The 19,502-nt window shown below is 40.8% G+C and overlaps 1 protein-coding gene and 1 long non-coding RNA gene across 2 annotated transcripts in view; one reads left to right on the forward strand and one right to left on the reverse strand.

The window, feature by feature from the left end:
- Positions 1 to 19,502, reverse strand: part of LOC132111963 (putative E3 ubiquitin-protein ligase UBR7) — a 361,771-nt gene that overhangs the window by 111,263 nt on the left and 231,006 nt on the right. The gene's annotated exons all lie outside the window — the stretch shown is intronic.
- On the forward strand, positions 7,416 to 11,262 carry LOC132112161 (uncharacterized). Its single transcript, XR_009424905.1, has 3 exons — positions 7,416 to 7,605; positions 7,693 to 7,748; positions 10,850 to 11,262. It is a non-coding gene; the product is annotated as an uncharacterized LOC132112161 (long non-coding RNA).

The following is a 19,502-nucleotide window of genomic DNA, read 5'->3' on the forward strand; positions in this document are numbered from 1 at the left end:
GCGGGAGAGTAACATATCCTACAGAAAAGCTTTAAAAACTGCTAGATCCGATTACTTTTCTTCTCTTTTAGAAGAAAACAAACATAACCCCAGGTATTTATTCAATACAGTGGCTAAATTAACGAAAAATAAAGCCTCAACAAGTGTTGACATTTCCCAACATCACAGCAGTAATGACTTTATGAACTACTTTACTTCTAAAATCGATACTATTAGAGATAAAATTGCAACCATTCAGCCGTCAGCTACAGTATCACATCAGACAGTGCACTATAGACCCCCTGAGGAACAGTTCCACTCATTCTCTACTATAGGAGAGGAAGAATTGTATAAACTTGTTAAATCATCTAAACCAACAACATGTATGTTAGACCTTATACCATCTAAGCTCCTAAAAGAGGTGCTTCCAGAAGTCATAGATCCTCTTCTGACTATTATTAATTCCTCATTGTCATTAGGATATGTCCCCAAAACCTTCAAATTGGCTGTTATTAAGCCTCTCATCAAAAAACCACAGCTTGACCCCAAAGAACTAGTTATTAATCATAGACCAATCTCGAATCTCCCTTTTCTGTCGAAGATACTAGAAAAGGTGGTATCCTCACAATTATATTCCTTCTTAGAGAGAAATAGTATATGTGAGGATTTCCAGTCAGGATTTAGACCGTATCATAGTACTGAGACTGCTCTCCTTATAGTTACAAATGATCAGCTCTTATCATCTGATCGTGGGTGTATCTCTCTATTAGTTTTATTGGATCTTAGTGCTGCGTTTGACACAATTGACCACAACATTCTTTTGCATAGACTTGAACACTTTGTTGGCATTAATGGAAGTGCATTAGCATGGTTAAATCGTACTTATATGACCGCCATCAGTTCGTAGCAGTGAATGAAGATGTATCCTATCGATCACAAGTGCAGTATGGAGTACCTCAAGGCTCAGTACTAGGGCCGCTACTCTTTACGCTTTATATGTTACCCTTGGGAGATATCATCAGGGAACATGGTGTTAGCTTTCATTGTTATGCTGATGATACTAATTTGATGATATTAGTATCATTAGTATGCTGATGATATTTGAAAAACTAATGGATTGCATAGTCGATATAAAACACTGGATGACAAGTAATTTCTTACTGCTAAATTCTGAAAAAACAGAGGTGTTAATTATAGGACCTAAAAACTCCGCTTGTAATAACCTAGAACACTGTCTAAGACTTGATGGTTGCTCTGTCAATTCTTCGTCATCAGTTAGGAACCTAGGTGTGCTATTTGATCGCAGTCTTTCCTTAGAAAGCCACGTTTCTAGCTTTTGTAAAACTGCATTTTTCCATCTCAAAAATATATCTAAATTACGGCCTATGCTCTCAATGTCAAACGCAGAAATGTTAATCCATGCTTTTATGACCTCAAGGTTAGATTATTGTAATGCTTTATTGGGTGGTTGTTCTGCACGCTTAGTAAACAAACTACAGCTAGTCCAAAATGCAGCAGCAAGAGTTCTTACTAGAACCAGGAAGTATGACCATATTAGCCCGGTCCTGTCAACACTGCACTGGCTCCCTATCAAGCATCGTATAGATTTTAAAATATTGCTTATTACCTATAAAGCCCTGAATGGTTTAGCACCTCAGTATTTGAATGAGCTCCTTTTACATTATAATCCTCTACGTCCGCTACGTTCTCAAAACTCAGGCAATTTGATAATACCTAGAATATCAAAATCAACTGCAGGCGGCAGATCCTTTTCCTATTTGGCGCCTAAACTCTGGAATAACCTACCTAACATTGTTCGGGAGGCAGACACACTCTTGCAGTTTAAATCTAGATTAAAGACCCATCTCTTTAACCTGGCTTACACATAAGATACTAATATGCTTTTATTATCCAAATCCGTTAAAGGATTTTTAGGCTGCATTAATTAGGTAAACTGGAACCGGAAACACTTCCCATAACACCCTATGTACTTGCTACATCATTAGAAGAATGGCATCTATGCTAATATTTGTCTGTTTCTCTCTTATTCCGAGGTCACCGTAGCCACCAGATCCAGTCTGTGTCCAGATCAGAGGGTCACTGCAGTCACCCGGATCCAGTACGTATCCAGACCAGATGCTGGATCAGCACCTAGAAAGGACCTCTACATCCCTGAAAGACAGCGGAGACCAGGACAACTAGAGCCCCAGATACAGATCCCCTGTAAAGACCTTGTCTCAAAGGAGCACCAGGACAAGACCACAGGAAACAGATGATTCTTCTGCACAATCTGACTTTGCTGCAGCCTGGAATTGAACTACTTGTTTCGTCTGGTCAGAGGAGAACTGGCCCCCCAACTGAGCCTGGTTTCTCCCAAGGTTTTTTTCTCCATTCTGTCACCGATGGAGTTTCGGTTCCTTGCCGCTGTCGCCTCTGGCTTGCTTAGTTGGGGGCACTTCATCTACAGCGATATCGTTGACTTGATTGCAAATAAATGCACAGACACTATTTAATTGAACAGAGATGACATAACTGAATTCAATGATGAACTGCCTTTAACTGTCATTTTTCATTATTGACACACTGTTTTCCTAATGAATGTTGTTCAGTTGCTTTGACGCAATGTATTTTGTTTAAAGCGCTATATAAATAAAGGTGACTTTGACTATTGCACATTTGTATTGCACAAGTGGGGAACATTTAACTGTTCGTGAGGTAGATTGCCTGGGGGAAGAAACTGTTCTTGTGCCTGACTGTTCTGGTATTTGTGGCTCTGAAGCGCCGGACAGATGGCAAAAGTTCAAAGATGGGGTAACTTGGATGTGAGGGATCCAGAGTGATTTTCTGAGCCCTTTTCCTCTCTCTGGATGTATACAGTTCTTGAAGAGTGGGCAGGGGAGCACCAATAATCCTTTCAGCAGTCCGAACCATTCTCTGTAGTCTTTTGATGTCTGAACCAAACCACACAGTAATTGAAGTACACAGTACAGACTCAATGACGGCTGATTAGAACTGTTTCAGCAGCTCCTGTGGCAGGTTAAACTTCTCAGCTGTCGAAGGAAGTACAACCTCTGCTGGGCCTTTTTCACAATGGAGTCAATGTGAATGTCCCACTTCATAAGTGGTTCAGATAGTGGTTCCCAGGAATCTGAATGACTCCACTGCAGTCACAGTGCTGTTCATGATGGTGAGTGGGGGGAGAGCAGGGGGGTTTCTCCTGAAGTCCACGATCATCTCCACTGTTTTGAGCGTGTTAAGCTCCAGGTTGTTAAGACTGCACCAGACAGCCAGCTGCTCAACCTCTTGTCTGTAAGCAGACTGATCACCGTCCTGGATGAGGCCGATGACTGTAGTGTTGTCTGCAAACTTCAGGAGCTTGACAGAGGGGTCTTTAGAGGTGCAGTCGTTGGTGTAGTGGGAGAAGAGCAGTGGGGAGAGAACACATCCCTGAGCGGCACCAGTGTTGGTGGAGCAACTGTTTGATATGAATTTCCCCAGTCTCACTAGCTGTTGCCTATCTGTCAGAAATCTGTCTCTCCTCCATTGCTGACGTTTGCAGGCAACAAAACAGCAAGATTCAGGCCTAGTCCACACGGACACAGGTATTTTTATAACCAAAGTTTTTCCTCATGCGTTTAAAAAAAAATTCCATCCACATGAAAATGCAAAAACATGCTATCAAGCGCTGTCAAGAGCATGCCACACCAGCAGGCGGCGATATAACCCAAATTGTAAAGTCACCTTGGCCATTTAGAAGCAGTCAACGGCGCACAATATGACGTCAAACACAGCGGATAACGGCGCACACTCTGATGTCGCAAGGCAAAAACCCTGGTTATACTGTCCACACGACAACACTGCAACCGGCATTTCTGAAAATGCCTTCCCTGGCAGGAGTTTTCAAAATGGATTCGGTTATTTATAAATCGAATTGTTATTGACTGTTATTCTTATTATCATTTAGGGGGGCTTAGGAACATTTTGGGGTGGCTTCAGCCCCCCTAGAATAGGACTAACGACGTTGAATAGGCCTAACGATGTCTCCATAAAGTATAAAAACCATCATGTGCATATGAGCTTGTTTTTATTACTTTTTAAGGACCAAAAGAATGGACAGAGATCGTAAAATAAGAAAAGTTTAACGCTTAAATTGGACCCCACAAAGACATAATCTTTTATGGAAGACTATAAAATCATCCAAACCTGCACTAACCCCAAACACACAGAAATCTGTCCCTACACCTGTCATATATTTATCGTTAGAAATCGTGATCATCCTATATGATCTTCCACTGGTGGCGATGGGTCCAGATGTATTTAAGCTTACGATGCTTTTGGGAAACACAGTCCAGAACAGTAGGAAACACTCTTTCATCTAGATCTAAAGTTAATCTCTCTGATAATTATATTGGTCATGGTTAAAATGATGAAAAATATTTTAATCCCTAAACCAGTCTCTTATGTCAGCAGGTTATGACAGTGTTATCCTCATCATCATCAGGCCTCTGGAGAAACATGAGAAAACCACTACAGTTAAAACAAATAGAGAAACACAGAAGGACAGTTCACTTATTGGTGTGTAAGGTGACATATGAATGGAATCACTGGATGTTATGAACTGATATAGTTTTGGATATGAAGGAAGTTAACTGGACATTGAATAAAGACAGAGTATGTGCTGATCTGGGTTGTGAAATGATGACACTGGATCTTTCTCACTACTGGCAGCTGTTCTTGGCATCATTCAGTACCTGAAGGCACATGACTACATATTTGATAGTCGAGATGAACAGCATTTTTTGTGTCATCATCATCCACTGAACTGGTTTCTTCCTCACCTTGAAGGGTCAGGCCTAATCAGACTATAAAAGAGCAATCACGAAAAATGAACACATTCTGGGGCAGGAGCACCACCACAATGAATCTGACAGTCTCGACAGTCGATTTAAAGACGAAACAAACCGTAATACCATCAAACAGAAGATTTCTACAGACAACTGGAAGACAAAACTCATCTCAACACATCAACAAGAAGATTTCTACAGTCTGTTCTAAGTCCAGACTGACCTCGATACTGTCGAACTTCAGACTTTCACTTGGGTGTCTCCTGCCCCAGGATCAGATCTGGCTAATGATGGTGAGTTATTCTGCTCTGATTGAATTAGTTTGGATTTCCTTGCTTTAGTCTTTAATTGTCTTCTTACTATGTTTCTCTTATATCATTTTTAAAATAAAAATAAAATAGGTATTATTATTATTAATAATAATTTAAAAATGTTATAATGTTAAGTGTATATAATTTTTAAATGCTATATTTTAAATGTTTAAAACCCATATATATATATGACACACACACACACAAACACACACACCGGTTAACCTTTAAAGGTTGTGGCCTAATCACATTCACGATTAGCCTTTCGCAGGCCCCTCCCAAAAACAGCCATTGTCCAATCACACATCATAGCAACCATTACTATGTGAGGCAGTTCCGACAAACGTTGACTCCAAGCAAGATGGTGAAGCGGTGCGCCCAGGGCGTTTGTAAATCGGACACTACAATAGAGCTGTAATCGGGCCTTAAAAGTTAGGCCCGACAGGACCCGAGCCCCGACAGATTTCGGCCCGGGGCCAATAAGTACATTTTGATTGACAGCTTTTTAAAAGCCCGAACCCATTTACAGCCCGACATTATTCAAATGTACGCACGCACACAGCTCTTTTGCCAAGAATGAGTCTTTTATACGTTTTAACATAATTTATACATGACTAATGTAATAAGCTACTTGGAAGTTTGAACAAAGAAATAAAATAAGTCCTCTGTGACATCGTAACATCTCAGAACTCTAAATAGCCCTAGGTATAGACTCATTTAGCCTATAAATAGGCCAACGCACCAATAAAAACGAGTCTTTCTTAAAAATTTTAATTAAGATAAATTCTAAATTAAGATGGGTATTTGGCAATAACGAAATTAATTAAGATAAAGACTGCCTTATTTGCTTCGCCATGGCAGCTGAAATTTAATAAAAGAATAATGCCAACATTAGCCTATATAGGCTAGCCTATATGTCTACATTATGCATTTAAGACTCAATTAGTATTTAGTTATCATTTTTTTTATTATTACTCACCAAGATAATAATAAAAATAGCTACTCGCAATAGACAATAATAGACCATAACATTTGAAAGAGAACGCTGCCGGCAGTGCAAGAGCATGACTGGTACACAAGGCTGTGCTGGTTGCATTTGAGGTACAGGTCATGGTGTTTCTCAGATTTCGTTTTTTTCCATCCACGGCATACTGTAACCCCTTTTGCCTCGATCTGGAGGGATATCGTGGAGGTATTACTCCAAAAAAGGTCACTGACACGCACGGGTATACCTCTTCCCGTCATGGCAATCTGTCGCGCTGGCCGTGTTTGACCATTTGTTTGTCGGAAGTAGCAACAGTAACTAAGGGGGGTGGGGCTCGGCGAAAGTGCATCATTTAAAACGTACACACACACACACAAAATGATTTCTGCTTGTCCATTTCAAATCCTTAAATGACTTTAGCAGCAATTCAGATTATCATCGAAAAGCAGTGCTAGCCCGTCCCTTTGCAATAAATGTAGACCTCAGTAAAATATTGTTCTTTGACTAACATCAGGCCACGTGAAGGAGTTGGTGTAGGTGTGTCTTGTGTAAGTTTCACTGTATAGGAAACAGAAACACTCAAGCACATCTGTGGCCTCTGGAGAAACACAAGAACACAATACACAAAAACACAGAAAAACTTTATTTATTGGCATGTATGACAAATTAATGACTGCATTGGATAGTGTGAACGGTTTTAGTTTGGATTGGAATCAGCTAACAGAGAACATTCTTTAGCTGACATTCTGGAGAGATTCTCTGAAGAAATGTTTTTCCAGTGAAATTAATGTTTGTTCAAACTTACCTGGCCTTTAATGTTCTCAATACGTTAGTCATTGAAAATTGTTCACGGAACATTATTTCTGAAAGCATTGAGTACAGTTTTCGTCAAATGTTTTTTTTTTTTTTTTAATGTTACTTCTTGTTTCAGGATGTTCAAAGAACATTTTAAAAATCAACATTTCTATAATACTTGTAAAATGATAAAACAGAGAAAACATTCACACAGCCAAGAGTGATAAAATATGTTTAGAATATTTTTGCATTGCAAATTCATTGCATTCAGAAGAACAGGTTTACTGACTTTGAGTAAAGCAGATGCTGATCAGGATTGTGATTTGATCATCATCGCTCTTGGCAGGCATTCTTAGCATTGTTCATTACCTGAAGGAACACGTTAATTGGGATACACAGCTTTATGTGTCATGATTCACATAGTCATCACCGAAAGGGTTGGTCTGAGCAGACTATAAATGAGCATTCATTTACCAGCTTTCAGTTTACATGATCCTTCAAAGTTACTTCTTTAAGAAAAGAAGTCTTTATTTCAATTACAAAAAAGGTTCTGGGGCAGGAGTTCATCTGATGGACAGGTCTCCAGATCTAAGAGATATAATTGTAGACCGGCATACAGATCCTCTCTATCAAAGAGAAAGTGGTGTCTTGGTGGCTCCTGCCCCAGGAACTACAAAAAAAAAAAACCATGGTGAGATATTCTGCTCTGATTGCATTGGTTTAGATCACAGAGTTTCTGCTAATGTCTCATTGTTCTGATTCCTTGTTTCCATTATAGAGTTCTTCAACAGAAGACTCTGACCTTAATCTACCGAGAACTGGCCAGATTCACCTGTAAGTACATTTAAGATGACAAATTTTTGTATACTGTACACTGCTTTAGATGCTGCTTCATCATGTTTTTGATGTATTTATTATGTTTTAAACAGTGATTCTTCAGTTTTTTGTGAATGTGATGTTTGAGGAGGAAATTAATGCAGTGCATGTGAAATGATTTAATTTATGCATAGTTTTATTGGATCAGAAACACAGAAAATGTAAACGATCAGTGACTTCAGCATACTGTAATTATCAGAAGAAATTTGAAATATAGACTGCAGATAAATGGCATATTCATATCATATGTACATCTGTATGCTTTAGAAATATTGTATGATTATTGTATTTATCAAGGTGACACACAGTGATGATGAGTGGATGTTTAGAAATAATCATGAATTAAATCTTATTGTAAATGATTTGACGTTACAATTTCCTTAATGATTTTTTCTGAATCATTTATATGTAGTGCTGCGTTTCCACCGCAGGAACTTTACCCAGGAACTAGGGACTTTGGCCTGGTACTCAGTGTGTTTCCACCGCAGGAACCAGGAACTAAATAAAGTTCTGGGGGAATAAATGCCCCTCAGAAAGGCCCTGCTGGCGAGGTGGTACTTTTTCAAAGTTCCGGAACTTTCGGGGGCGGGACTTGGGCGCTAAACATGCTGATTGGTTGAGTTCTCACAGCATTGTGATCTCAACCACCATTTATTCGGATAATTTTCAAAATATAACTGTTATTGTGTCATGAAATGTACTTTTAGAAGTGTTTCAGGCGAGGATGTAGTAGATTAAACCTCAAATCTGTGGTTTATTTATAAAGACAGCGCCTATTTAAAAATTTAAAAATGTGATCAGCGGGAGCTCAGTAATCATCTATCCACCGAGAAGCAGCCTCACATCGGCTAGACCTTCTGATGTGTGCCGCTGGCTCTGATGTCTCTTTAGTGGTTAAACATAAAATATAATTCGTTTTGGGTAAATCTAACAGGTTATCTTTGGTCTGTATTCAATTTATCTATATGTTAAAATGAAAATAAAAAGAGGCAAATTTATGTAATATTTCGTTTCATTGTAATGGCTGTATATATACACATATCCCTGAACTAAGTACATTTCTGCAGCTGTTATTATGTTTAAATGAAAACGAAAGGAGGCAGTGGTATTTGATATCCTATTTCGTTTTATTGTATTATACAGAGGGGAAAATTGCAGTAGCCATGGTCAGCTGACTGAAGTTATCAAGTACGCTGCTGTTTGCAGAATAACTGGATTTGAGTCGTCGCGGACATCACACTCCTGGTCGAATGCGCAAAGTCCGAACTACCGAGAATGCAAGTCCAAAATCAGCGCATTTTGTATTAAGAAACGCGCGCTGACTTACGTCACCAGACTATTTGCCTAATCTCCCTGGTACTTTACACCGCGGTGGAAACACAGAAAGCAACAGGTCTGGTGGGGAAATAGTTCCTGGGGAAAAAAGTTCCTGGTAAAATTGTTCCGGGTAATTTCGGTGGAAACGCAGCATAATGGAACACAGCACTTTAGAAGGTGTTAATCATTTTTATGACCACTAGATGGCCACAGAATTAAATGTGTTGAAAAGCTTCAAGTAATGCACCTTTTCTGGATACTATTGTTTTGAAAGCTTCCATGGTTCAGAAGACTTCACTTCGCCATCACTACATAAGGTTGCACAAGGGTTAAAGTAAATATTTTATGTCAAAACTACACCGTAAATTCGGTTATTTATTGTAACAGAGTCCACTGGACGGCAAATTTAAGAACCCAAGGGCAGTGTTATTCCAAAAGTAATCCACAATACAAACATAATGACTTGAATTGAACAGACTTGACTCACTGACAGCAGGTTACAACATCAATACACAACAAGAGACAAAGGCTACATGAGGGCTATATACTGCATACACCAAACAATCAGGGTCACATGACACAGTCCAACCAATGAGAGACAGGACACATGACTAGGTGCCTGTTTACACCTGGTCACTTCATGCATTTTCTCTGATCGGATATCTATCAGAATTGTTAAAACGTTTCCATTTACACTTGGCCACATAAATGTGTCTTTGCAAAATGGGTATAAATCCGTTCTTTAATTCGTGCTCTGTATGCAAATTTAGCAGAGTATAGTCAGTGGCGCTGCATTTCATTCATTATCAGCTAATTTCAATATCAGAGACCGCGCGGCATCAGCACTGGAAGATAGGTTAGCCTCACTACTTTAAATGAAGATTATTGTGTGTTGAGCGTCTGCGACTTACTTTCAGTTTAATTCATGGCTGTTTGCATGTTGGCTTGCTGAATAGATACTCAGCTAACTATCCGCGGTGATGCTTGTTGCATTGGCGCTGTCATATCTGACTATAACATGCCGTATAGCTTATAAAACACTCTCACACGTTTATTACTTTAATATTTTGGGAGGAGTAAAATTAACATATGTGGTTTCAACAACCAGATGCATTTACACTTGTCCAGTTTCATCTGTAATGCGTCGCATACCACCTCGTGAAGTGGTTTGAGTGATCGGATTTAAATGCATCTCGAAAGCGCTTTGGAGGGCATTTACACCTGGTCTTTCCAGGATCAGATAGCTATCCAATCAGACAAAAACGCATGAAGTGACCAGACTTAAAGCCCCTAAGACAACCAATGAGAACATGACACATACATTACACCAGGCAGGAATACAAGAGGATCAAGGGAATCACGTGACTAGACAGGAACCATAACTAAACTACAAAATAAAAGACATGAAAACATAAACATGAAATTTTTTTATTAAAATTAATAAATTACTAATAACTTTTTTGGAATGTGTAGCTCTCATGAAATCCAAAATGAGCCAATATTTGGCATGACAATTCAAAATGTTTCACTTTCAACATTTGATATGTTATCTATATTCTATTGTGAATAAAATATAAGTTAATGACATTTGTAAATCATTCCATTCCTTTTTTACTCACAATTTCTACAGTGTCCCAACTTTTTTGGAATTGGGTTTGTATTTTAATATATTTCCCGTATGTTTCGGTGTAACTTTAAATAAAAAGTAACACCTATGGTTATTTTTGTCTTGTATTTTTTAGTGATGGAGGACCTCAGCGCACCTCACCGGACGACGACCCTCGTAATCTGTGCTTGGGCTGGATGGGAAGATGTGGAGATTACAAAAATAAAGTAGTAACCGCGAAACATATAATTAAACTAATTCAAGAAACTGAGTTTATCATAAAACATTATCTAGATCAATATTATTATGACTTTTTTTATAAGGTTTTAAATAACCTTAAGATTGATTTGAGACTTGATCAATCAAATCAGTTTGCTTTTATAATTTTTATTAAAAAGGACGGCAAATTGGATAGCGAATATCCAAAAGTGTATTATCCAGACATTAAAACTAAAAGACATAGTGAAGATGATATATTTGCTCTACTAAAAGACATTCTTGATAAAAATGATTGTCTGTATAAGGAGGCACTGATATTTTCTTTGAATAGTCCCTGTTTAGCAAGGCCCACATTTACATCTTGCTCGCATCAAGCTATTGATATTGTCACAGTGTCTGGGTTGTGTCCCTGGGTTTCCACTAGATGTCCTCCCTTCTCACGGTGTCTGTCACCTTATCACTTCCTGTTCCCTTATTTGGTCACCTTCCTCCTTGTTTAGTTAATTGATTGTTCCCCACCTGTCTCCTGTTTCCCCTTTATCCTTCTGTGTATTTATACCCGGTCTGTCTGAGTCTGTGTTACGGAGTCCTTGTTTAATGTTGTATATTAATTCATGTCCGTCAGTTCTTGCCCTTGCCTTGCCTTGCCTTGTCTTCGTTTGGTTTATGTTTGGATGGATGTTTTTGGTTACGACTCATGCCTGGACTGTGTATTCTCTTTGGATTACCCCCTTATTAAAGACGTACTCGCAATTGGTTCTCTCTCCTGTGTTTTCCGTAACACCGATCGTGACAGAAGGACTCCGTCCCAGTAAGAACCAGCGGTATGTCTGCCTATGTCTCATCCCCAGCCACAGAGCGGGAGAGAGACGGTTTTGAGGGAACTCGCCTGGTGGTTTTCCGGGGGACCAGGGGAGGTCGCCGAGGAGGGAGTGGTCGAGAGGAGACCCAGCATCACTCTCAACCATGGCCTCCCTTCGACCCGGGTCTCGTGTGGGATAGATCAGAGCCACCGTCTCACCATGGCGGACGGAGAGGGGAGAGGAAGCGCACGTCCGCCACGGTGGCGCCACTGCCCATGATTGCTGCGAGTCCAGCGCCACGGTGCAAGATGGCCGCCAGCTCAGCGCCAACGTCCAAGAAGGCCGCTGACTCATTCTTGGATTATTTCGCTACGCTGTCCAAGATTCTAGAGATTCCCAAGACGGTCAACGTCATGGCTGCTGAGCCAACGCCTCAGCACAAGATGGCCGCCAGCCCAGCGCCACAGCACAAGATGGCTGCCAGCCCAGCGCCACAGCACAAGATGGCTGCCAGTCCAGAGCCACAGCACAAGATGGCTGCCAGCCCAGAGCCACAGCACAAGATGGCCACCAGCCCAGAGCCACAGCACAAGATGGCCGCCAGCCCAGCGCCACAGTACAAGATGGCCGCCAGCTTGGAGCCACAGCACAAAATGGCCGACTCAACGCCTGAGTCTCCAGACAAGGAGTCACCGACTCGCCATCATAGAGGGCGGAGGAGGAGGAGACAGGCGTCTACCGTTCCTCAAAGCCCAGAGGACGTTCCCGAGGCGGTGCCCGATGCTGTTCTGGAGGCTGAGGCGGTGCCCGATGCTGTTCCGGAGGCCGAGACGGTGCCCAATGCCGTTCCGGAGGCCGATGCTGTTCCGGAGGCCGAGGTGGTGCCCGAAGCTGTTCCGGAGGCCAAGGCGGTGCCCGATGCTGTTCCGGAGGCCGAGGCGGTGCCCGATGCTGTTGCGGAGGCCGAGGCGGTGCCCGATGCTGTTCCGGAGGCCGAGGCGGTGCCCGATGCTGTTCCGGAGGCCGAGGCGGTGCCCGATGCTGTTCCGGAGGCCGAGGCGGTGCCCGATGCTGTTCCGGAGGCCGAGGCGGTGCCCGATGCTGTTCCGGAGGCCGAGGCGGTGCCCAATGCTGTTCCGGAGGCCGAGGCGGTGCCTGATGCGGTTCCGGAGGCCGAGGCGGTGCCCGATGTGGTTCCGGAGGCCGAGGCGGTGCCCGATGCGGTTCCGGAGGCCGAGGTGGATGCTGATGCCGTTCCGGAGGCCGATGCTGTTCCCTATGCCGTTCCGGAGGCCGATGCTGTTCCCGATGCCGTTCCGGAGGCCGATGCTGTTCCCGATGCCGTTCCGGAGGCCGATGCCGTTCCAGAGGCCGAGGCAGTGCCCCATGCCGTTCCGGAGGCCGATGCCGTTCCGGAGGCCGAGGCGTTGCCCGATGCTGTTCCGGAGGCCGAGGCGGTGCCCGATGCCGTTCCAGAGGCCGAGGCGGTGCCCGATGCCGAGGCGGTGGCCGATGCTGTTCCAGAAGCCGAGGCGGTGCCCGAGGCCACTCCCGATGCGGTGCCCGAGACCGGTCTAGAGTCAGGGCTAGTTCCTGTTGACCTTCCAGAGTCGAGTCAGGTTCCAGTTGACCCTCCAGAGTCGAGTCAGATCCTCGTGGACCTTTCAGAGTCAGGTCAAGTCACTGGGTGGCCTTCTGCTCCGCCCTGTTGGACTCCGGCATCGACCACAGGGGCGTGGTGGTCATCTGCTCCGCCCTGGGGGGCTTCTGCTCTGACCACACGGACATGGTGGTCTTCTGCTCCGCCCTGGGGGGCGCTTGCCCTGACTACACGGTTGTGGTGGTCTTCCGCTCCACCCTGGAGGACTCTGGCCTTGACCACAAGGGTGTGGTGGTCGTCTGCTCCGCCCTGGGGGGCTTCATGTTGTTTTTTTCCTTTTTTTTTGTGTTAATGTCTGTCCCTGTTCCTTTCTGTTAGTCTGGCCCTCTGTCCCCCCCCCTGAACCTCCTCCGGTCCTCCTCCCTCCTGGTCTTTCCGTGTTGTGTTTCATTCTGGTGCCTGTTCCCCATGTTTTTCTTTTCTGGCCCTCCGTCCCTCCCCCTGAGCCTCCACCTGTCCGCCTCCCTCCTGGTCTGTTTTGTGTCTGTCGTGGAGCGTCTGGGAGCCGCTCCGTAGAGGGGGGGTTCTGTCACAGTGTCTGGGTTGTGTCCCTGGGTTTCCACTAGATGTCCTCCTTTCTCACGGTGTCTGTCACCTTATCACTTCCTGTTCCCTTATTTGGTCACCTTCCTCCTTGTTTAGTTAATTGATTGTTCCCCACCTGTCTCCTGTTTCCCCTTTATCCTTCTGTGTATTTATACCCGGTCTGTCTGAGTCTGTGTTACGGAGTCCTTGTTTAATGTTGTATATTAATTCATGTCCGTCAGTTCTTGCCCTTGCCTTGTCTTCGTTTGGTTTATGTTTGGATGGATGTTTTTGGTTACGACTCATGCCTGGACTGTGTATTCTCTTTGGATTACCCCCTTATTAAAGACGTACTCGCAATTGGTTCTCTCTCCTGTGTTTTCCGTAACACCGATCGTGACAGATATAGCACAGAAATTATATGAAAAGCATGGAATGAAAATGATTATTGGCTTTTATAAACCCTGGGGCATTAATGGCTCATATGAGAATAGTTTACCCGATAAGCCTCTTAAAGATTGCACTTACACTTTTAAGTCCCAAACACTGGGAAGTATTGATAGAATTATCTCTAACATGACAACCAAAAAAAAAAAAAGAAAAGTGGAAAAAGTGGAAAAAGAATTATTAGAAACTATTTACAAAAACATTACTCCAAATGTACAAAACAAAGAATTTTCAATGGAAAAAGAAAATGAAATACCAGAATATAATCTTGAGAAATATTGGTTAAAAATAAAAAATCCCCCCCCAAAAGAAAAGCTTGATCAAATTGAATCCGATTTATTTAAAAATCCAACATTAAATAAAACATTTGATGATTTCAAAAATCATGGTTTGGAAATATTTGACAAAGTTCTGAAAGATATACCTCATCTTTTAAGTGGTAACGATTCAAATTTATCTGATTGTTTAAATTATGATTTTTATTTATATGAAGAAATCTGGTCATATCTGCAGAATATTTTCTTTCCTTGGTGGGCTAAGAAAGTGGAAGATGCATCCAGCAGGTTTTTAAATAAGGAAATCAGTCACCTTCTACAAGAAGTTGCTGTTTATTTTTTTCTTAGTGGCATAAAAAAAATTGAACATTATTTTGTTATTGGTTATGTCAAGTAATCTAATGTGAACATTCAAATAAACATGCAGTTTTGGCCATTTGATTGTTGTTGTGCAGTATTTCTCTTTAATGTGATTTGTCTGTTAATTAAAATGATTCGTTAGAGGTCAGAAAAGCAGTGTTTTGTCTCTTAGTGGGGGAGCATGATATTGTGCTATTTATTAAAAAGCAACATTCATTTTAGTTCAACGATTCAATGTTTCATTTGTTTGCAAAGCATTGCAAACAAATGTGGTTGGGACTACAGCTCTCGACCGGTGGTTAGAAGAGTTTCTTGTTAGTGAAACATGTCAAATAAATGTTGTTATTATACAATAAGCACAATAAGCAATTTAACATGCAGCACAACATTTGGCTGATGAAAAAAAAGAAACTGATTTGTTGTGGCAAATCTCACTTTCAAGTAGGCAAGAGGCAGAAAGCCTTTTAAATATTTGTTTCTCGTCAGAAATGATAGTCATACAGATCAGCTCCAGATGTGACAAAGGAAAAAATGTCTTAAAAAATATCTCAATATGTGTGTCCATTTAAGGAATCGAACTATGTCCCCTTGATGCGTTTCTAAGTATGTAATGCAAATTGTTTTCTAAGAAGCTAGGATGTGAGGTCTCTAAAGTAACATTTTTTGTCTCACACCCAGCTACACACACACATTTCATACATTCCCTGTTGTTCTTTCAGCACATCAAAATAACTCAAGCATACTGATGAAGCATTCAAAGGGGTTAAAGAACACTTTTAAGTAAAGTAAAGCAAATAATACCAATTATAATGAAATTTCCTTCACACTGATCAAGAACCTCATTGGTCTGTTATCCTGCACCTGGACGCCCGCGTCCTCAATGTTTACGAATAGATTAAATGAAACGGGACAAATTTAATCTTGACAAACTATATATAATTGTAAAGATCTAAGCCTCAAGCATCGACGACAGATCGCTGTTTTTCAATGGAAAGCTTATAAAGAATGTATTTGCTAGATTTGTTTAAGCAGTACACATCAAAACATGAAGAATGAAAACGTAGTACATACGTTGTTATATGGATGATAATTCCTTTGTTTACGTTTCAGTTCTTCAGCGACCGAACTGTTTGTGTCCGTTAAGGAATAACTCACGCTCAGAAAACTATGTCTTGGTAGTAAAAAAAACGGCATGGTTTTGTAGCGTACAGTGTCACAAACAGAATGAGACGATCCACAAAAAAAAGTGAAAGAAAGGTGGAAGATCGTTTATTTGAATTCTGGCACTCGCGGTCTGACGCACCTTTCATCTGATGGAGGCGGAACTTAGCGCTCACCTTTTTCTTCATTTTCTTTCATTTTTCAACAGTTTTCAGATATGTGTTAGTGTGTTTTATGTTGAATGTGCTTGTATCTGCATGATTAACATCTGTCTGGGTGCAAATCAGCTCGCTATTACTGTGTAATCACAGCTATCAGTGCATACAAAGTTAAATCTTTCTTATTTCTCTTACTCAAATTATTCTTATGGTATTTTCTTGTGCTCAAATAAATCACTTATATGATGTCTAAGTTTCTGTCTAGTGTTTTATAATTGAAAAACTATTTATTTTGCCGAGGCTTGAACTAGTGATAAGATGTGCCCGATTTGTCCTTTGGCCAAACCATCAAAAATGCATGAATTGTGTAGTATAGGATCGTAAAAAAAAAAGCCCTGCTAAGATTAGAAACACGGAAAGCAAGTAGCCCTGATGATAGCTTCTCAAGAATCATGCACCAGTTATAGCACATCTGATCAGTTCCTCATTTCAAGGGCATTCTACCAGCTGCATGGAGAGAAGCAGATATATGTCCAGTCCCAAAGCTTGCCCGACCAAATGAAAAATCTGACTGGAAACCAATGTTCTTTAATGGCGGATATATGTCTACTTTTGAGCTGCATTCGTGACCTGGAGGTGAGGCAGGCCCAGCTGAGAGAGCGGAGAGGAATCCTCCCGGGCTGACGCTCACAAGTCCGGGGTAAGTATACAGCACGCTGCTAACAGTCCCACAACTTCTACTTCTGCTTTTTTACCCTAATAAAAGTAATAGGGGCATTAAATAGTTCATAAAAAAACTTTGGACCCACTTTATATAAAGTGGCCTTAACTACTATGTACTTACATTTTAATAAATAATTTAGTACAATGCACTTATTGTGTACATACATGTTTTTATATTGTACTTATATTTAAAAAAAACTACATGTAATTACATATGTATTTAATTTCTGTAATTACATTTATAATTACACTGTTGACCCATACTTTATACCTTAACCCACCCTTAAACTTACCCATACCTCCAACCCTCTCCCTAACCTTACCCCTATCCCACCTCAATAGCAGCAAAAGTGTTTTACAATACAATATGAACACAATAAGTACATTGTACTTATTTTTATGTAAGTAAATAGTAGTTAAGGCCACCTAATATAAAGTGGGACAAAAACTTTTATTCTAATGCTCATTATTAGCGTTAGCCACATTTATGCTAGCGATTAACTACTCTACAATCCAACATTCAAATTAAAATATTTAATAATGTTCATAACAGAAGCAGTGTTTGAGTAAAAGTACAGATACGTATAATAAAATACTACTCCAGTAAAAGTACTCCTTTTTAAATTTTACTCAAGTGAAAGTACAAAAGTGCTCAATCTTTTATGTGCTTAAAGTGGTTATATGATGCTTTTTTAAAGATCATTATTTTGTGTATTTGGTGTAACAGAATATGTTGACATGCTTTGATGTTCAGAAACACATTATTGTTCAAATACTGTACATTATTGTAGGTCCTCTATGCCCCGCCTCTCTCTCAAACACCTTGTTTTCTACGAAGTCCCTCCTTCTTACAAGCACAGTCTGCTCTCATTGGCCAACTCACCCAGTGCACTCTGATTGGCCGAATACTGCAAGCACTCATCGAATATGTAACTCCCCTTTCCATAATCGCCAGCTTCAGACAGTTAACAATGTCCTTAGTTTTACCATCAGTTCAAACCCTAAAGGGGAACGTGCCATTGAATTACAGAAAAAAAATGGTAGGCTATTGTCACGAAGTTCTTGTTTGGCAAAATGAATATAAGCTATTCTGTTTTTTAAGACAAGTTAAGTTAGAATACGCACATGTGAGTGGGGCTAGTGCAATCTAGTGGTTGCTGATTTTCTTTGGCTCAGCTGCATGTGGATCTCAGCTGTGTGTGTGTGGATTGGGCAAAAGGCCAAAAGGGCGGAACCAAAGTCTCAAAATTCAAATGAATCAAATAGAATTCAAATACAATTCTTCTGACTCAGAAAAGACGTGGATGAATGCACGCACGTTGCCTGATCTACAAATGCACATTTTAATCCCTACATGCACAAATTATGATAATTTAATACAAACTATAAGATTTGCATTCACAAATGTCTCTATTTGAACAAAATGCTGCACATTAATGTAATTCTTAACTCAGCAGACACCAATTGAAAAGCATTTGTTTCAGTGCAGTGACGCACATTTGCAAATTTTTCAAATTGTATACACGTTAATGAATTGCACTGGGCCTTGTTCGTTGGTAGTTGTGTGTGTGTGTGTGTGTGTGTGTGTGTGTGTGTGTGTGTGTGTGTGTGTGAAACATGAAATGCTTTAAATTGAGAAAATGAAGTCTCAAAATTTAAATGAACCGAACAAGATCGACTCGAACTAGACGTCAATTAATGCACACGTATCACCTGCTCCACATATGCATGGATTCATTATTGCATGAACATTTTATGATATATTAATTCATAACAGAACATTTTTATTTGCAAACATGTCTGTATTTGTACAAATCACTGCACAATCAGTCCTGAATCAAACTGAAGGGCATTTGTTTGTGGTTAGTAAGGTACATGTATAAACTTTATGCAGTATATGGATAATTTTGCGTGCATCTATTAATCATTTTGTGTCTAATTTCATCCCATATAAAATGTACTTAAGTACTCTGTTGCTGTCCACCACTGTTGTTTTTGTACATTTTGTACAGTTGTACGTATCTTTGTGTGTGCCTGTTGTATTAACCTCTTAAGTAGCCATACCTGTTGTTAATTAACACTCCTAAGTTTTAACCTCTGCTGATTTGCTCTTGGGACAGTTCGCCTACCATAAAAGCCAGCTAGTTCTCCAGTGCAAGGACAACGGGAGGCTTTCCCTCTGTCTCTCTTGTGAAGAGTCCCTGTCGCCTGTTGCAGACGTGTTGTTCCTTTTGGTTATTGATTGTTGTAGGACTCTTTTTATTTGAATCCCTGAGTGCAGGGCCAGTTTTATTTTCTCCAATGTACCGGGTCTTTTGACAATAATAGATCCTAGTGAACTGGCAAATTACAGACCCATTTCAAATCTTCCATTTATGTCTAAAATTTTTGAAAAAGTTGTGTCTGCCCAATTGTGCTCCTTCCTGCAAAAAAATAAAAATAAAATATCTGTATGAAG

The sequence above is a fragment of the Carassius carassius genome, chromosome 31 (genome assembly GCF_963082965.1).
Source record: "Carassius carassius chromosome 31, fCarCar2.1, whole genome shotgun sequence".
Lineage (NCBI taxonomy): Eukaryota > Metazoa > Chordata > Actinopteri > Cypriniformes > Cyprinidae > Carassius > Carassius carassius.